A 19,886-nucleotide genomic window follows, 5' to 3' on the forward strand; every position below is an offset into this window, starting at 1 on the left:
CTCAGACGCCCACCCCTCAAGTCAATTTCCGCTCCTCCTCTTGGTCCGGAACTCTCCTTAATCACCAGGGCGGGATTAGTGTTGACACTGACATCCTGAGGTGCAGTTCGAAAATAAATATGAATTGAACCCGCCAGTTGCAACATTTAATAAAACGAAATTAATAAAAGTTACCGAAAAAATATTTTCTGGAGTTCACCAAAGTGGTGGAGCGTCTGCGCTGTGTGTTTGTGCCGATTTAAATGACACGAAGAGCTGGTATTTCAGTTTATTTTATTGTCTCTGTTCCAAACGCGCTCTTCCTGCTTCCAATGTCTTTGTTTTCCGGCCTGATATTATGATCATCAATGGCGGCGGCATCACCCAGCATGCAGCGCGGTTCAGATTGTGCCCTATCTGAATCAGTGGAGCCCAGTGCGCAGGCGCAGTAGTGACTCATTACCGGTCAGTGTGTCCTGAGCATGCGCGGCCAGTCGAGGCTGCGGGAGGAGCGCGTTCGGTGCAGGTCAGAGGATCGGAGCAAGAGGCTCAATAAACCCCGGGGCCCGGGTCCGGGCTCAGGCCCAGGCTCAGGCTTTACAAACCCCGAGTGCGGCCCCAGACCCGAATATAAAACAGTGAACATTATCCCCCCCTCACTACCCGCCGGGAAATGAAGGGGAAATGGGGCTCGGTCAGGGAGCGTCTGTAAATGAAGGAGAAATGGTGATCGGTCAGGGAGCGTCTGTAAATGAAGGAGAAATGGTGATCGGTCCGGGAGCGTCTGTAAATGAAGGAGAAATGGTGATCGGTCAGGGAGAGTCTGTAAATGAAGGAGAAATGGTGATCGGTCAGGGAGAGTCTGTAAATGAAGGAGAAATGGTGATCGGTCAGGGAGAGTCTGTAAATGAAGGAGAAATGGTGATCTCTATATCTTCAGTCATCCAGGGAGCTCGAGCTTTGGATGCTGTTCCTTTCCTCCTCGTGGGAATCTGTCTACTCTGTACCCAAACCAACTCCTCCTTGAAGGCCTCCCATTGTTCAATTACTGTTCTGCCTGACAATTATTGATTCCAATCCAACTGGACAAGATCCCTTTTTAACTCACTGGAATTAGCCCTCCTCCAGTTAAGAATTTTCACATTTGACTGTCCCCTGTCCTTTTCCATAACTGTTCTAAACCGAATGAGATTATGATCACTGCTGCCCCAATGAAAGATGCTCCACCTGCCCCACTTCATTCTCCACACCGAGCCCACTGCTGTACTCACACTCACTCACACTCTCACATTCACTCTCTCACACTCACTCTCTCACACTCACTCTCTCACATTCCTCTCTCACCCTTTCACTCATGGTTTCGGGCCACTGAAAGATGATGCGATGGGTTTGGATTTCAGCACAGGGAGGAGGGAGAGTGTGTGGGACGGGGATTTACAGCTTTGAGGAATGAGAGAGGAAATAATGTTCCATAGAAAGTAAAGTTATCTGATCTGAATTTCTATCCTGTACTTACAGTGATAACTTTTATAAACTCCTTTTACAGGGGAGGATTTACAGAGGGAAACTCAAACCAAAGATCACATCAAGATCTGACAGAGTCACTCGATTCATCAGGACCTGAATATCATCGGCCTTTGAATGTGGAAGGAGAAATGTTTGTCTGTTCTATCCATGGGAGAAGATTTCAAACATCAGTGTGAGTGGAAAAGCACCGAGACACACACACCCGAGTGAGAGTGTTCCAGTGCACTGACTGTGGAAAGAGCTTTAACCAGTTACACAGCCAGAAAAAACATCACACCATTCACAGTGGGGAGAAACCGTACACGTGTTCTGTGCTTGGACGAGGTTTCAACTGATCGTCCAACCTGGAGAGACACAAGGACACCCAGACCATGGAGAAACCGTGGAAATGCGGGGACTGTGGGAAGGGATTCAATTACCCGTCACAGCTGGAAACTCATCGACGCCGTCACACTGGGGAGAGGCCGTTCACCTGCTCCGTGTGTGGGAAGGGATTCAGTCAGTCATCCGGCCTCCTGACACACCAGCGAGTTCACACTGGGGAGAGACCTTTTAAATGTTCTGACTGTGAGAAGATGTTTGAATGCAAAAGTATTCTGCTGAAACACCAACGCACTCACACTGGGGAGAGGCCATTCACCTGCTCCGTGTGTGGGAAGGGATTCAATCGGTCATCACACCTTCTGTCACACCAGCGAGTTCACTCCGATGAGAGACCTTTTAAATGTTCTGACTGTGAGAAGAGGTTTAAAAGCAAAAGTATTCTGCTGACACACCAACGCACTCACACTGGGGAGAGGCCGTTCACCTGCTCTGCTTGTGGGAAGGGATTCACTTGGGCATCCAACCTGCTGAGACACCAGCGAGTTCACACTGGGGAGAGGCCGTTCACCTGCTCCGTGTGTGGGAAGAGATTCACTCGGTCATCACACCTTCTGTCACACCAGCGAGTGCACTCCGATGAGAGACCTTTTAAATGTTCTGACTGTGAGAAGAGATTTAAAAGCAAAATTCATCTGCTGACACACCAACGCACTCACACTGGGGAGAGACCGTTCACCTGCTCTGCGTGTGGGAAGGGATTCACTCGGTCATCCACCCTGCTGATGCACCAACGCACCCACACTGGGGAGAGGCCGTTCACCTGCTCTGCGTGTGGGAAGGGATTCACTCGGTCATCCACCCTGCTGATGCACCAATGCTCCCACACTGGGGAGAGGCCATTCTCCTGCTCTGTGTGTGGGAAGAGATTCATTCAGTCATCCAACCTGCTGAGACACCAGCGAGTTCACATTGGGGAGAGGCCGTTCTCCTGCTCCGTGTGTAAGGAGAGATTCACTCGGTCATCCCTCCTTCTGTCACACCAGCGAGTTCACACTGAGAGACCTTTAAATGTTCTGACTGTGGGAAGAGATTTAAAATCAGAAACGAACTGCTGAGACATCGATGCACTCACACTGGGGAGAGACTTTTCACCTGCTCCGTGTGTGGGAAGAGATTCACTCGATCATCCCATCTTCTGAAACATTAATACAGTCACTAATGTATCCAATCTGGCATTCAAGAGAAACAGACTTACCCAGAGAGGCGTTAGAATGTTCAACTCGCCACCACAAGGAGTAGTTAAGGCGAATAGAATGGATGCATTTACGGGGAAGCTGGATAAGCACATAGAGGAGAAGGGAATATTCGAGTTTACTCATAGGGTTAGATGAAGAGGGGTTGGAGGAGGCTCGTCTGCAGCATAAACACCGGTATAGTCTAGTTGGGCCGAATTGCCTGTTTCTGTGATGTACATTCGATGTAATTCTATGTAAGCTCCATCTGACACAGTTTTACCAACTCACTGAATCTATCAATTTCCCTTTGTAACTTTATGCTCCCATCTACACTACTCACTGCGCCTCCTAACTCGATGTCAGCGACAAACGTGAGTGTTCGGCTCTCTATTCCTTCATCTCCGTCATTTATACATATCGGAAAAAGCTGATGCCCCAGAACTAATCACATCCGGCCAATTTGAGTACATCCCTTATTATCCCGGGCCTCTGCCTCCCACCTTCTAACCAACTCCCGACCCATTTCAATAGGTTGCCTTAAATTCCACGCACTCTCATTTTTGTTGACAGTCTCTTATGTGGTCCCTTATTGGATGCCTTTGGAAGTCAATGTCCATCTAACACCCAGAGACACTCCATTATCGAGCACGTTAGTTACACCTTCAAAAAGTTCAACGAGCTTTGTTAGACTTGACTTCCCCTTTACAAATCCATGCTGGCTCTCTCTGATTACTCCATATTTATCCAAGTGCTCAGTCATTCTTTCCCCAATAACGGATACTGGTAACTTCCCCACAACAGGCGTCAGACTGATAGGCCTAGAATTTCCAACTTTATCTCTCCGACCCATCCGAAATAATGGAGTGACATTGACAATGTTTCAATTAAAGCAACAATTCCTGAATCGAGAGAGTTTTGATCGATCATGAGTAAGCATGTACAAGTTCCTTACCTATTCCTCTTATTCCCCTGGGATGGTAAACATCAGGTCCTGGAGATTTGACAATCTTCAATCTCATTATTTTCTCCATCGCCATTATCTTATTTACACTGAATCCCCTTGATTTATTTACAGTTTTCCTCGTGTCTCTGCTATGTTCGCCTCATCCTTTTCCATGAAGACCGATCTAAATTAAATATTTAGCAACTCTGCCATTTCCTGATTTTCAATTACAATATCACCTCCATCTGTCTTTAAGGGGCCCACATTACTCTTAGTCACCCTTCTTTCTCTTAATATACCTGTAAATACCTTGATTGTTGTCGTTATTTTCCCTCACAAGTTTTTGCTCCTTTTCCCTTTTTGGACCTCTTCGGTTTTTTCGTTTCAGCACCACAATAAACAAGACTTCGCTGTAAAGTTCAGCTCAATAGTTCTCCAATGTCAGAGCGAGAATTGTCTGAACCCCTAATTTATTTAATGTAAGAAACACAAGCACACTTAATCATCCGTGTATCAACACACTGATGGATACACAAAGATAAACACAGCGAGAAATGCAGGCAGTATCAGGATGCACAGGTAAACGGACAAGGGAAACAGACAAAGATCAAATGGTCTGTCCCTCGAACAGACAGTAACGTGTCGCTGATCGATATTAGTGAGACGAGGTGGGGAGCAGGTGCTGTGAATTGGTGCTGTGGTTTAGTTGGTTAAAGCATCTGTCTTGTAAACAGGCGATCCTGGGTTCAACTCCCAGCAGTGTTTTGTGTCACTTATTATTTTTACCTCATTTGTGGAATTCAGCGACAAAGTCACACTTTGGAATTGGTATTTGTTGAGGTTTGAGGAGGAAACCGATATCAGAATGACTGTTCAAAAACACCATTTCATCGCACAGACAGACCTCTCATAGAATGTGTCTGTAACACTTTAATTTAAGGACACGTTCTTGTTTCTGGGCTTGTCGGGGTCAGGGTATAATTCACGATTTATGTCATCGAGGAGCGAATGGTTGTCTCCTAGACCTCCGGATAGCAGTGATAAAGTTCGAGGATACACAGAAGCGGACAGGGTGGTCGGGGTCTGGAACTCACTGTCTGAAAGGGTGGTCGAGGCAGAAAACCTCAACTCATTTCAAAAGTGCATGGATGTGCATTTGAAGTGCCGTAATCTCCAGGGCTACGGACCAAGCCCTGGAAAGTGGGATTAACCTGGATCGCTCTTTTTCGGCCGTCACAGACACGATGGGCCAAATGGCTTCCTCTTGTGCTGTAGCTTTCTATGATTCTATGATTCCGTGTGAGGGAAGGGATTCACTCAGTCATCACACGTGCTGAGACACCAGGAAGTTCAAAAGTGACTACAGGGTTTGGATTCTGCTGTTAATCACATCCAGGACTGAACCATGTTCATTCTGACAGTTGGGGTTTGTTTCTCCTGATGTTAATAACCCCTATAACTGGGCTGGAGTTTAATATTCTGGATATCTGTTAAATAAATCAGTTTTGTTTTAATCACCTTGTTGTAGATTTTGGTCTTTCCCACCTGAGTGTTTAGCATCACCTGACTGGAGCTCAGAAAGGACAATCTGGGGGGAGGATCGTCCGGTGGGAACAGAACTTCAGCCTGGACACAGTCCTTCAGGGCCACACTGAGAGGGGCAAACGGCACTTTGGTCTTTCTCGTCTCTCTTCACTGACAGCAAAGTCGCCGTGAGGCATCAAGTCTAAAAATGACTGTGGTAATTATTCTATGAAGATTTAACCTGTTTGTGTGACTGTCCTGAGTCTACCATTTAAGGCAGGCGTTAACTCATTTAAAATAAACCTGTTTAAAATAAATGGGTTATGAATTGTGATTTCCGTGAAGCCAATGTTCCATTCCTTTATATGATTCATGTGCCTGCTCTCCGACAACAGGGTAAATGGTGGAATATCAGCCCTGCTCAGCCGGCAATGATCACGGTACATTTTCTTGCAGACAAAACACACATTGAAACCCTGGAACTTTGAGGCGATGAATCCTGAGGGAAAATAAAATTAGGGCTCGAACCATCAAACTTTCGCACTAACAGATAGCACCACCGAGACAGGTGAAGAAGTCACCCACTGAACCAGGAACTCACTGAGCTGAACTTTTTGATTGCAGTGACCAATAGAACAGTTGTCTGCAGTCAGTCCAAAATGAATGGTTGAAACTTGCAGGAGTGAAAATCCAACGAGCCGGTCTTCACTCTTAAACCAGCAACTGTGAAGTTAAGAGAAACGTGCCGGAGAAATACTCGATTTCAGCGCGGTGACACTGGGCCAGAGTAAAGCTCAGTTAATATGATCGCCGAGTGGTGAGAGGGTGGATTTGGAATTCCTGAGCGACCGCACTGCGCATTTTCCAGATCTGCTTGGAGCACCAATCCCTTCAATTCATCACTTACAGGGACAATTCGATTCCCGGTTTCTTTTCCCTGACCCTTGATGAAATTTTAAAAATTGAAAGCGACCAATATCAAAGCGAACCTCGTCACCGACATGCTCACAGATACAGAGCGGCTTCACTCTGCTTCAGTGAGATGAAAACCCAGAGCGGTTTCAAGGTCGAATGCAATTGGAAGCAAAGCTCGTTCAATAAAAGTGCAGGTCATTGAGGTGCCTTTAAAGTCCTGATTGTTTGAACTGAATTTCTTCCGAAAGCGCTTCAGATTCAGGTGGAGTGATTTGGGGACTTCCTTTTCCTCTTCGCAAAAGTTTGAACCGCAGCTCAAGATCAAAAGTCCCGGGATAAATTAGGGATTCTCCGGGATATGAACCTCGCATCGAGAATTATACCCCGACCTCAATGAGCCCAGAAACAAGAACGTGTCACGGTCACATTCTAAACTGGTTTGTCCTGTGCTGTACATTACTGTCTAAATATTACAGATAAGCAGAGCACTTGAGCTGTCACAGCTGTGACTTTGACTTTTCTCCCTCTCCTCTCGATCTCCCCGGCAACTGCCACTAACCACAATCTTCTCTCACACTTCTCCATCAGGAAGTTCTGAGTCTCGGTTTTCAAATGAAATAACGCCCATCTCTCCAATCACCGACAGCCCGGAGAGAGTTTCTTAGTTTCAGCTCCCAATTCCCCCAAATCCTCAAAGTAGCATGAAAATAATTGTCCTCAAGTTAATAATAATTTCATTCAAAGTTCTTATCGTCTGGGGTTTTGTTTCAGATTCCACGGCTTTTAAAGGTCACTGCGGATGTTTAACGAATCGCCTCTTGGTTGGCGGTTTCTGTGTGGGAAAGATCAGGAAGCGATAATTGAGAGACCGAGGATGAAGCTGTTTGATGGGAGCACTGGGGACACAGACCGTGCGCGGCTCCAGTGGAGCAATCGGTCAGCGCGCGTTATTTCTACAATAATTATACACTCGAGAAATGCTGGGGTTGTGAGCTCCAGCGCCATCTAAAGTAGTTGAACCTTCTAAACATTTTGACTGGAGTTCAAGGTACAACCGGTTCCATAACACGTCGACTTCTTCATGTCCCCATGTGGCACTGAGGCTCCTCTGCCCTCCCGTCTTGCAATAGCAGGCGAGAGTTTATTTGTTTATAGGAGGGAGAGGGGGCGATTGGCGAGAGCTGAAATGGTAAAGCGGCCGGCACGACATCTTTAAATCTAAAGAACCAAACACACAATTCTTCTTTCCGTGAAGCAGAGATTCATCGGTTTGAAGTGTCGTGTTGGGAAAATTCGGGAGGCAAATCTGCTGCCTGGTGTCACGGTGTAACGGGTGAAATTATTCAGCTTTCAATTGTTGATCGGCTGAAATGTCGAGAGGCCTTTCCCAGCTCCCGTGTGGAACAAGTTCAGCTTTTGAGCCATTGTGTAAAGTGTTTTATTTAATTGCTGCTAACGAATGACAAGACATTTTGTACAAACAAGAAGAATTGTAAAATCACGAGTTCACTGTCCATGTTTCTTACATCATGTTCAACAGAAACAAGGATTCTCCTCAACACGTTGCTGAAAATTGGATAAAAGGGATATTCCCCCGAATTCGACATCGACAGGGATAATTCAGAGTCCCACCATGAATCTGTATGATGGAAATTAATTTAACAGTGAGCCTGGATAGCTCAGTCGGTAGAGCATCAGACTTTTAAAACAGGTAGTGATCTGAGGGTCCAGGGTTCAAGTCCCTGTTCAGGCTAAAAGTTTTAAAACAGCTGGCAAGTTCTGCTTTTCCAGCCGACCAACATCAGCGAAAGGAGCAAGAGTTGGCCATTCAGTCCCTCGAGCCTGCTCCGCCATTTGATAAGGTCATCACTGATCTTCGACCTCAAATCCACTTTCCCGACCTATCTCCATATCTCTTGAGTTCCTTCGTGTCCAAAAATCTCTCGATCTCAGTTTTGAATCTATTCAATGGCTCAGCATCCACAGCCATCTGGGGTAGAGAATTCCAATGGTTCACAACCCTCTCAGTGAAGAAATTATTCCTCATCTCTGTACCAAATGGCCGGTCCCTTATCTTGAGATTATAACCATTAGTTCGAGTCTCTCGAGCTCGGGGAAACAGCATCCCAGCATCTACCCTCTAAGAATTTTACATGTTTCAATGAGATCACCTCATTATTGTAAACTCCAGAGAATATCGGCCCATTCTACTCAATCTCTCCTCACAGGACAACCCTCTTATCCCCGGAATCAATCTAGTGAACTTTTGTTCACCCACTCTCAGGCAAGTGTATTGTTCCGCAGGTAAGGAGATCAAAACTGTGCACAGTACTCCAGATGCAATCTCACCAAAGCCCTATATAATTACAGCAAGACTTCCTTATCTTTTTAATCCAACCACCTCGCAATAAAGGCCAACACACCATTTGCTTTCCTAATTGCTTGCTGCACCTGCATGTTAACTTTCTGTGATCCGTGTACAAGGACACACAAATCCCTCCGAACACCAACATTTCGCAGTCTCTCACATTTTAAAAGATATTCTGCTTTTCTATTCTTCCTACCAAAGTGAATAACCTCACATTTCCCCACTTTATACTTCATTTGCCAACTTCTAGCCCACTCACTTAACCTGTCTGTATCACTTTGCATCCTCTTTCCGTCCTCCTCACAGCTTACTTTCCCACCTAGTTTTGTCTCATCAGCAAACTTGGATACATTACACTCGGTCCCCTCATCTAAGTCATTAATATAGATTGTAAATATCTGAGGCCCAAGCACTGATCTTCACGGCACCCCACTAGTTACAACCTGCCAACCCCAAAATGACCTGTTTATTTCGACTTCCTGTTTTCTCTCCGTCAACCAATCCCCAATCCATGTTAATATATTACCCACAATCCCATGAGCCCTAATCTTGTTCAACAAACTTTTGTGTGGCACCTTATCGAATGCCTTTTGAAAATCCAAATATTCTACATCCACTGGTTGTCCCTTATCTACCCTGCTATCTAAACCCTCAAAACCTCTAATAGAGTTGTCAAACACGATTTCCCTTTCATAAAACCGTGTTGCATGTGCCGAATCATATTATGATTTTCTGAGTGCCCTGTTACCACGTCCCTAGTAATAGATTCTCGCAATTTCCCTCCTACTATTGTCAGGCTAAATGGCCTGTAGTTCCCTGTTTTCTCTCTCCCTCCTTTCTTGAATAGAGGGGTTACATTTGGTACCTTCCAATCCATGGGGACCTTTCTAGAATCATGGGAACTGTGGAAGATAAAACCAATGCATCCACTGTCTCTGCAGCCACCTCTTTTAAAACCCTAGGATGTAGGCCATCAGGGCCAATGAATTTGTCAGCTTTTAGTCCCATTAATTTCTCCGGTACTTTTCCTTTACTAATCTTAATTGCTTTAGGTTCCTCACTCTCATTAGAACTTTGGTTCCCCAATAGTTCTGGTATGATTTTTGTGTCTTCTACTGTGAAGATAGATTTCCTTATTCTCCATTATAAATTCTCCTGTCTCTGTCTCCAAGGGACCTATGTTTACTTTCGCGAATCTCTTCCTTTATACATATTTATCTATTTCTTGGTTATCCTTTGCTGATTTCTAAAACTCTCCTAATCCTCAGGCTTACTATTTTTGCAAACATTATAAGCCTCTTTTAACCTAAAATATCATTAATCTCTCCAATTAACCAAGGTTGGACCACTTTTCCGGTGGAGTTTTTAACCCTCAAGGGAATGTAATTTTGTTGAGGAATTATAAATTATTTCTTTAAATGTTCGCCATTGCTTATCTATCATCATATTTTTAATCTAATTTCCCAAACTACCTTAGCCAACTCAATCCTCATAACTACGTTATTGGTTTTGTTTCAATTTAAGACCCCAGTTTCCGACTTAATGACATCACTCTCAAACTTTCAAACTCAATGTGAAATTCTACCATATTATGATCATTCTTCCCCAGAGGATTATTTACTCTAAGATTACTAATTAATCCTGTCTCATTACAAAATACTAGATCAAAATAGCCTGTTCCCTTGTAGATTCCTCGACATATTGATCCAGAAAACTGACTCGAATGCATTCCATCAACATAAAACAGCTTATCTTGAGTTGCTAACATGATGTCAACACGATGGGATGACTTATAAGTGGAAGACACGGCCAGATCTGCGAGGTGAATTAGATGTGTGCTGAAAACACGGAGAATTAATGAAACCAAGACTTCCCTGCAGAGCAGAGAGTTGGAACGAAAGATGCTGGGCATTGAGAGGCGAAGGATTTTGTAGATAGCAGGATGAATAGACAAAAGGATTTCAACTCCCTTCTTCTTTTCTATACTGATAAATATAGACAAAAATCTCATCTCCCTGCTTCTTTCAGATAATGAATGTCTTAATGCTCAAGAAATCACTGATCCAAGCCCATTATCTCCACTCTCACTTTCCTTCCAATCCTGAATATGATGATTCGCTTTGAGATTGTGCATTTTCTCACACTGGAATTCCATTTGAAGAAAACATTGCTGTGATCAGCTTGTGCTGTTCAGGAGATGGAGCTCAAGGAGACACATAAAAGGTCAATGATAACAGTGACTGTTCAGACACTGTGAGCTACAGTTAAAGGTCGGCAATATTTAAAGTGTCAGATCTTTTCCAAATCTTGACACAAATGGCAAGAAAACTTAACGTGGACTTTGATCAATGTCACGACTTTCAAATAGCAGACATTTTATACACAAGGCAAGAAAGATTTATCAGGATGTTGCCTAGACTGTAGAATTTTAGCTATGAGGAAAGATTGGATCGGCTGGGGTTGTTTTCTTTGGAACAGAGGAGACTGAAGGCAGATTTAATTGAGGTGAACAAAATTATGAGGGTCCCAGATAGCGTGGATTGGAAGGACCCACTTCTCTTCGCAGAGAGGTTAATAACCAGGGGCATAGATTTAAAGTGATTGGTAGAAGGTTTAGTGGGGAACTGAGGAGAAATTATTTCACCCAAGGGTTGTGGGGGTCTGGAACTGACTGCCTGAAAGGGTGGTAGAGGCAGTCACCCTCATCGCATTTGAAGAATACTTGAACTGCCGGAAGCTACAAGGCTATGGGCCAAGAGCTGGAAAGTGGGATTAAGCTGGATAGCTCTTTTTCGGCCGGCACAGACACGATGGGCCGAATGGCCTCTTTCTGTGCCATCAATTTCTTTGATTCTATGAGTCTAATTAACAGTCTCTCTGCTCGTCTACTTTTGAACTTTGACCATTTAGTGTACATTTCATCTCATTTTTCTTCCTCTCAAATTGCATCACGTCACATTTCTCTGCGTTAAATTTCACCTGTCTGTTCACTAACCCGTGGACGTCACAATGAAGTCACTGACTCCTCTTCCCAGTTCCCCACGCTGCCAATGTTGGCGTCATCTAGAGATTTTCACCTTGTGTCCCACATACCCAAGCTCAGATCATTCTCTATATTGAGAAGAGCAATGGTCCCAACACTGACCCTGGGGGACACCACTGTTTACATCCCTCCAGTCTGGAGAACATCCATTAACCACTACTCTCTGTTTTCTGCCCTTTACACAACTTCCTATCCACACTGCCTCATTCATTTAAATACCATGGGTATTAATTTTATCAACAAGCCTCCTGTCCGTCATCTTATCAAACACCTTTTCACAATCCATCTACACAACATCCACGACATTCCCTTATCAGTATACTCGAGTTATCTCAAATAATCCATGTTGGCTGTTCTTAATTAATGCGTTTTTCCAACAAATGTTGAAATGTTTGCTCCACCTCATCTGGTTTCATCTGTTTCAAGCCACAACAGAAAGGTCGTGTTTTCTTCTGGAGCTTAAGATAAATTATTTTTTTAAAATGATGCTTCAGTCAATGAGGGACATCTGGGCTTAGACCCGCCCATTCGGTGCCGCAACTCCCGCCCCTCTCACACTCCGATTGGTTGGAGGACCAACTGTTCTCTCATCCCTCCAGTCAATTTACCATAAGACCATAAGATCATCAGAGATAGGAGCAGGAGTCGGCCATTCGGCCCCTCGAGCCTGCTCCGCCATTTCTTGAGATCATGGCTGATCTGATGTTTACCTCAACTCCACTTTCCCGCCCTTTCCCCATATCCTTTGACTCCCTTGCGAATCAAATTTTTTTTCTAACTCAGCCTTGAATGTATTCAATGACTCAGCCTCCACAGCTTTTTGGGGTAAAGAATTCCAAAGATTCACAACCCTCTGGGAGAAGAAATTCCTCCTCATGTCCTTCTTAAACGGGCGACCATTTATTCTGAGACGATGCCCCCTAGTTTTAGATTCCCCCATGAGGGGTATCAACCTCTCAGCATCAACCTTGTCAAGTCCCCTCAGAATCTTGTATGTTTCAATAAGATCTCCTCTCATTCTTCTAAACTCCAATAATTACAGACCAAACCTGTTCAATCATTCCTTATAAGACAACCCTTCCATACCCGGAATCAACCTCGTGAACCTTCTCTGAACTGCTTCCAATGCAAGTATGCCCTTCCTTAAATAAGGTCACCAGAACTGTACGCAGTACTCCAGATGTGGTCTCACCAGCACCCTGTACAGTTGTAGCATGACTTCCCTGCTTTTATACTCCATCCTGCTAGAAATAAAGGCCAATATTCCGTTTGCTTTCCGGATTACCTGCTGCAGTTGTATGTTGACTTTTTATATTTCATGTACGAGGACACCAAGGTCCCTCTGTACCGCAGCATTTTGTAGTATTTCTCCATTCAAATAATATTTTGCTTTTTTATTTTTCCTCCCAAAGTGGATGACTTCACATTTTCCCACATTATATTCCATCCACCAAATTTTTGCCCATCCGCTTAATCTGTCAATATCTATTTACAGACAAGTTGTGTCCTTATCGCAACTTGCTTATCCACCTTTCTTTGTATCATCAACAAATTTGGCCACAAGACACTCTGTTCCTTCATCCAAGCCATGAATATATATTGTAAATAGTTGAGGCCCCAGCACTGATCGCTGCGGCACCCCACTCATTACTGGAAATTCCGATAAATTCCTGCTGCTCCAATTGGTCCGGATATCTCCTTAATCACCAGGGCGGGGTTAATGGTGAAACTGACGGTCCTGTGGTGCAGTTGGAAAATAAACATTAATTGAACCCGTCAGTCGCAACAATTAATAAAACGAAATGAATAAAAGTTAATGAAAAAAATATTATCTGGAGTTCACCAAAGTTGGGGGGGTGCTTCTATGCTGTGTGTTTGTGCCGGTTTAAATGGCACGAAGGGCTGGGCTTTCAGTTTATTTTATTATCCTTGGTACAAACGCGCTCTTCCTGCTTCAAATGTTTTTGTTTATCGTCCAGATATTAAGATCATCAATGGCGGCTGCAGCACCCAGCATGCAGCGCGGTACAGATTGTGCCCTATCTGAGTCAGTGGAGCCCAGCGCGCAGGCGCAGTAGTGACTCATTATCGGTCAGTGTGTCCTGAGCATGCGCGGCCAGTCGAGGCTGCGGGAGGAGCGCGTTCGGTGCAGGTCAGAGGATCGGAGCAAGAGGCTCAATAAACCCCGGGGCCCGGGTCCGGGCTCAGGCCCAGGCTCAGGCTTTACAAACCCCGAGTGCGGCCCCAGACCCGAATATAAAACAGTGAACATTATCCCCCCCTCACTACCCGCCGGGAAATGAAGGGGAAATGGGGATCGGTCAGGGAGCGTCTGTAAATGAAGGAGAAATGGGGATCGGTCAGGGAGCGTCTGTAAATGAAGGAGAAATGGTGATCGGTCAGGGAGCGTCTGTAAATGAAGGGGAAATGGGGATCGGTCAGGGAGCGTCTGTAAATGAAGGAGAAATGGTGATCGGTCAGGGAGCGTCTGTAAATGAAGGAGAAATGGTGATCGGTCAGGGAGCGTCTGTAAATGAAGGAGAAATGGTGATCGGTCAGGGAGCGTCTGTAAATGAAGGAGAAATGGTGATCGGTCAGGGAGCATCTGTAAATGAAGGAGAAATGGTGATCTCTATATCTTCAGTCATCCAGGGAGCTCGAGCTTTGGATGCTGTTCCTTTCCTCCTCGTGGGAATCTGTCTACTCTGTACCCAAACCAACTCCTCCTTGAAGGCCGCCCACTGTTCAATTACTGTTCTGCCTGCCAATTTTTGATTCCAATCCACCTGGACAAGATCCCTTTTTAACTCACTGGAATTGGTCCTCCTCCAGTTAAGAATTTTCACATTTGACTGTCCCCTGTCCTTTTCCATAACTGTTCTAAACTGAATGAGATTATGATCACTGCTGCCCCACTGAAACATGCTCCACCTGCCCCACTTCATTCTCCACACCGAGCCCACTGCTGTACTCACACTCACTCTCTCACACTCACTCTCTCTCACACTCACTGTCACATTCACTCTCGCGCTCTCTCACATTCACTCTCACATTCCTCCCTCACCCTTTCACTCACGGTTTAGGGCCACTGAAAGATGATGCGATGGGTTTGGATTTCAGCACAGGGAGGAGGGAGAGTGTGTGGGACGGGGATTTACAGCTTTGAGTAATGAGAGAGGAAATAATGTTCCATAGAAAGTCGAGTTATCTGATCTGAATTTCTATCCTGTACTTACATTGATAACTTTTATAAACTCCTTTTACAGGGGAGGATTTGCAGAGGGAAACTCAAACCAAAGATCACTTCAGGATCTGACAGAGTCACTCGATTCATCAGGACCTGAATATCATCGACCTTTGAATGTGGAAGGAGAAATGTTTGTCTGTTCTGTCTGTGCGAGAAGATTTCAAACATCAGTGTGAGTGGGAAAGCACCGAGACACACACACCCGAGTGTTCCAATGCACTGTCTGTGGAAAGAGCTTTAACCAGTTACACAGCCAGAAAAAAACGTTCACAGCGGGGTGAAAGCGGACACGTGTTCTGTGTGTGGACGAGGCTTCAACTGATCGTCCAACCTGGAGAGACACAAGGACACCCGGACCACGGAGAAACCGTGGAAATGTGGGGACTGTGGGAAGGGATTCAATTACCCTTCAGAGCTGGAAACTCATCGACGCCGTCACACTGGGGAGAGGCCGTTCACCTGCTCCGTGTGTGGGAAGGGATTCACTCAATCATCCACCCTGCTGAGACACCAGCGAGTTCACACTGGGGAGAGACCTTTTAAATGTTCTGACTGTGAGAAGAGGTATAAAAGCAAAATTGATCTGATGAGACACCAACGTACCCACACTGGGGAGAGACTGTTCACCTGCTCCGTGTGTGGGAAAGGATTCACTCAGTCATCCGAACTGCTGACACACCAGCGAGTTCACATATGACTGCAGGGGTTGGATTCTGCTGTTAATCCCATCCAGGACTGAACCATGTTCATTCTGACAGTTGGGGTTTGTTTCTCCTGATGTTAATAACCCCTATAACTGGGCTGGAGTTTAATATTCAGGATATCTGTTAAATAAATCGGCTTTGTTTTAAACCCTTGTTGTAGATTTTGGTCTTTCCCACCTGAGTGTTTAGCATTACCTGACTGGAGCTCAGAAAGGACAATCTGGGGGGAGGATCGTCCGGTGGGAACAGAACTTCAGCCTGGACACAGTCCTTCAGGGCCACACTGAGAGGGGCAAACGGCACTTTGGTCTTTCTCGTCTCTCTTCACTGACAGCAAAGTCACCGTGAGGCATCCAGTCTAAAAATGACTGTGGTAATTATTCTATGTAGATTTAACCTGTTTGTGTGACAGTCCTCAGTCGACCATTTAAGGCAGGTGTTAACTCATTTAAAATAAACCCGCTTAAAATAAATGGGTTAAAGTCTGAATTAAAATAGCAGAGGGAGGAGTTCCCAGGAGCCTGTTAACTGCTGGTACAATTATACAACAGTCATTCGATCTCCAGATAAAGAAGGACCTGCAGTGTGTTTCCAGAATTCCCGGTTTTATTGATGTGTGCGTGTTAGACACCAGGATCACTAAAAATACACGATCCGGACCATCCACAGGGTGGGGGCGATCCCGACAGTTACTCTGGGATCACTCCCACTGCGGAACTCCACCACTGACCCTGCTGAAGGTTGCAGGCTCAGGGAGTGGGGCCTCCAGGAGTGGACTGTAAGATAGCTGACAAAGATATGCTGAGGTACCAGAGGAATCCTTACTAAGGAACCGTCTGGGGTTTTACCTCTCAGTGTGGGTCTCGCGGTGAATGATTCCTGACTCCCCGAACTGTCTTACATTTAACCCAGATCGGATCAGGATGAATTCAGTTTACAGGAGAATTGGGACAAATATCACCCACAATCAAGGGAGACAAAAGCAGCCATTAGAGAAGCTCAGAGATCTTTGGAAAAGAAGATGGTGCACAATTCTGAGAATAATAGCAAATGTCTTTCCAGCTACGTCAGGAGTCAGAAGACCATTAAAGATGCTTTAGGGCCACTGAAAGACAGTTCAGGACAGATTCCCGGGCTATGGCAGAGCTGTTGAATGACTATTTCTCATCAGTCTACACTCCTGTGGATGAGGCTCAGATTCCAGCTGTGGGATGTGCTGTCAACAATAACATCATAAATATTAAAATAGAATGGGATGTCACTTTGGATGAAAATATGAATTCTCAAAATGCATTGTGCTCCAGGTCCAGATGATATCCACCCCCGGGTGTTTAAAGAGATGGGACGGGTGCTCTGTGAGCCCCTTGCCTGTATCTTCAACAGCTCAATAGAGTCAGGGATTGTCCCCTGAGATTGGAAGGGAGCTCACGTAGTTCCCATTTTCATTAAAGGGGACAAATCAGAGCCGGGGAATGACAGGCCCATCAGTGTGACCTCGATCAGAGGGAAGATGCTTGAAGGGATCCTAAGAGATGCTGTTTATGATCACGGGGAAAGAGAAGGAGCCATTAGAGATACTCAACACGGCTTCTGGGAAAGAAAATGGTGTCTTACAAACTTGCTTGAGTTTTTTGAAGAAGTTGCTGGGTTAGTGGATGAGGGTAATCCGGTTCACATTGTCTATCTCAGGGATGTCAAACTCATTTCCTATGGTGAACCTGACCCGATATCCTGGCACTTGGCCTGGGCCACATTCAGCAAAAGTTATTAAACTAGAAATAGATGAAGATGAACTGTATTGGTATTTACTTACATTTAGATTTTATTTACAGCTGCTGTTGCTCCCGATACCTGGCACCTCTGAGCTTGAACTATTGCACCAACATTTAGAGTAAATGACTGGGCTGAGGCCTGTCTTGGATAAAAACATGAGGACCACTTGTCATTACAGAACTGTGTGTCCCAAACACTAACCGTGGAAGTGAATTCCACAGACTGCCTACTCCCGATGTAAAGAAGTTTTCCACACCGCCTGAGGAAGGGGAAAGCCCCCGAAAGCTTGTGGGATTAAAAATAAAATCGTTGGACTATAACTTGGTGTTGCAAAATTGTTTACAATTGTTAACCCCAGTCCATCACCGGCATCTCCACATTATATCAAGGAAAGCAGTGGTCCCAGCACCGACCCCTGGGGAACACTACTGTACACCTCCCTCCATTCCGAAAAACAACCGTTCACCTCGACACTCTGTTTCCTGTTATTCAGCCAATTATGTATCCATGCTGCTACTGCCCCTTTTATTCCATGGGCTTCAATCTTGATGACAAACCCATTATGCGGCACATTATCTGATGCCTTTTCGAAGTCCATACACACCACATTAACTGCATTGCCCTCATCTACTCTCTGTTACCTCATCAAAAAACTGTATCAAGTTAATTAAACACGATTTGCCTTTAACAAATCCGTGCTGCCTTTCCCTAATCCTTGTCCAAGTGACTGCTAATTCTGTCCCGGATTATCGTTGCTCGAACTTTCTCCACTACCGAGGTTAAACTGACTGGTTAGCAGTTGCTGGATTTTTTCTTTCACCCTTTCTTGAACAGGGGTGTAACATTTGCAATTCTCCAGTCCTCTGGCATCACCCCCATATCTAAGGATGTTTGGAGGTTTTTTGCCAGTACCTCTGCAATTTCCACCGTTACTTCCCTCAGCAACCGAGGATGCATCCCATCCGGACCAGATGACGTATCTACTTTAAGCACAGCTCGTCTTTCCAGTACCTCCTCTTTATAAATTTTTAGCCAATCCAGTGTCTCAACTACATCTTCCTTTACTGACACTCTGGCAGCGTCTTCTTCCTTGGGAAAGACAGATGCAATGTATTTATTTAGTACCTCCGCCATGCCCACTGCCTCCCACTGCTACGAATTCGTTATAATCTGGGCCAGTGGTGCAATGGATAACGCATTTGGTTCGATTCCTACCTGGCTTGGATTTTTTTATGCAAAATTTTATGGCCTTCAATACTTTGCAAGCTGTCCTACTTGGTGGTGCTGCCTGGCTCCATACCTGGTAAGTGCCTTCTCAGTGCAGCAAGCAGTGCATCAGTGTCATAATCTGAAGGTCCTGAATTCAATCTTCAGAGAAGGTATCAAGGATTACGAAGCTTTTTTTCCATCTCTCACCTCATCTTTCCATCTTTGCTGCATAGCAAAATCAAGAACTTTTGCTTACTGCAGCACATCAAAAGATTTGCTGCCCCTTGATCTCTCTGTATCCAAACACACAGTGAAGTTTAGGAAGTCCATGGGCGATGGACTCACTGACAACACTCTTGTTTCTGTATAATTGCCCCAAGACAAATGGTGAGTGGAGAATATAATCAACGATCCCGCTACTTCTCACAGGCCAAGTGAGCGCTCCACCAGTTGAGCTAATTCCTCGTTTGCTGTTTGTAAATCGCCCCTCACAGTTCCTGCCTCACACTCGCCTTCAAGCTGCTCCAAGACCAGCAGAGAAATCTTGCCTTGGGTTGCCGCTCCCTGAATATATTAAATACTTTGCTCCAATCGGCGGTATCGAGCATCAGCAAGTGAGGAACAGCAGAACGGGAAGCCGCAGTCATCATGAATGATGCTGAGAAGAGCCCGAGCCTGCGGAAGGAAGACGAGGTCACCGGAAAGCAACAGCCGCCCGAGCTCGAGGAGCAGCGAGAGCCCTGACTGACTGATCGAAGACCATTTTGGCTGAAATTGAGGGCGATTTGAAGTGTTGCTGCTCAAAGGCACTCCCTGCTGGTGAGCAGAGGGAAATGCTCGAGTGAAACAGCCGTGCTCGGGCAGACACAGAAAGCTTTTCGGTTTTGGAAAGGAGAAGAGGTGTCCTGTGCCTGAGTGGCAACATGTTAATCTGTGAGCTGCCTGTGAAGTTCAGAGAGTGACCTTGAGGTAATTGCTGCTTATTCCAAAATCACACTCACTCCTTCGAGCCGGAATTGAACCAGCGACCTAAGGATGACTTTATTTTGTTTCATTCACTACAGTCCTCCGCTCTACCAGCTGAGCTATCGAAGG

At 45.3% G+C, this 19,886-nt stretch overlaps 3 non-coding genes and 1 pseudogene across 3 annotated transcripts; 3 read left to right on the forward strand and 1 right to left on the reverse strand.

The window, feature by feature from the left end:
• Positions 1–1,793: 1,793 nt before the first annotated feature.
• On the forward strand, positions 1,794–15,718 carry LOC137314982 (zinc finger protein 84-like; annotated as a pseudogene).
• Positions 4,700–4,773, forward strand: trnat-ugu (transfer RNA threonine (anticodon UGU)). Its single transcript has one exon. It is a non-coding gene; the product is annotated as a tRNA-Thr (tRNA).
• trnak-uuu (transfer RNA lysine (anticodon UUU)) lies at positions 8,116–8,200 on the forward strand. Its single transcript is given in 2 exon segments — positions 8,116–8,152; positions 8,165–8,200. It is a non-coding gene; the product is annotated as a tRNA-Lys (tRNA).
• A 4,074-nt stretch (positions 15,719–19,792) lies between the features above and the next one.
• On the reverse strand, positions 19,793–19,886 carry trnay-gua (transfer RNA tyrosine (anticodon GUA)). The gene is made up of 2 exons: positions 19,850–19,886; positions 19,793–19,828 (listed from the first exon to the last, which is right to left on the reverse strand). It is a non-coding gene; the product is annotated as a tRNA-Tyr (tRNA).

The sequence above is a fragment of the Heptranchias perlo genome, unplaced genomic scaffold (genome assembly GCF_035084215.1).
Source record: "Heptranchias perlo isolate sHepPer1 unplaced genomic scaffold, sHepPer1.hap1 HAP1_SCAFFOLD_529, whole genome shotgun sequence".
Lineage (NCBI taxonomy): Eukaryota > Metazoa > Chordata > Chondrichthyes > Hexanchiformes > Hexanchidae > Heptranchias > Heptranchias perlo.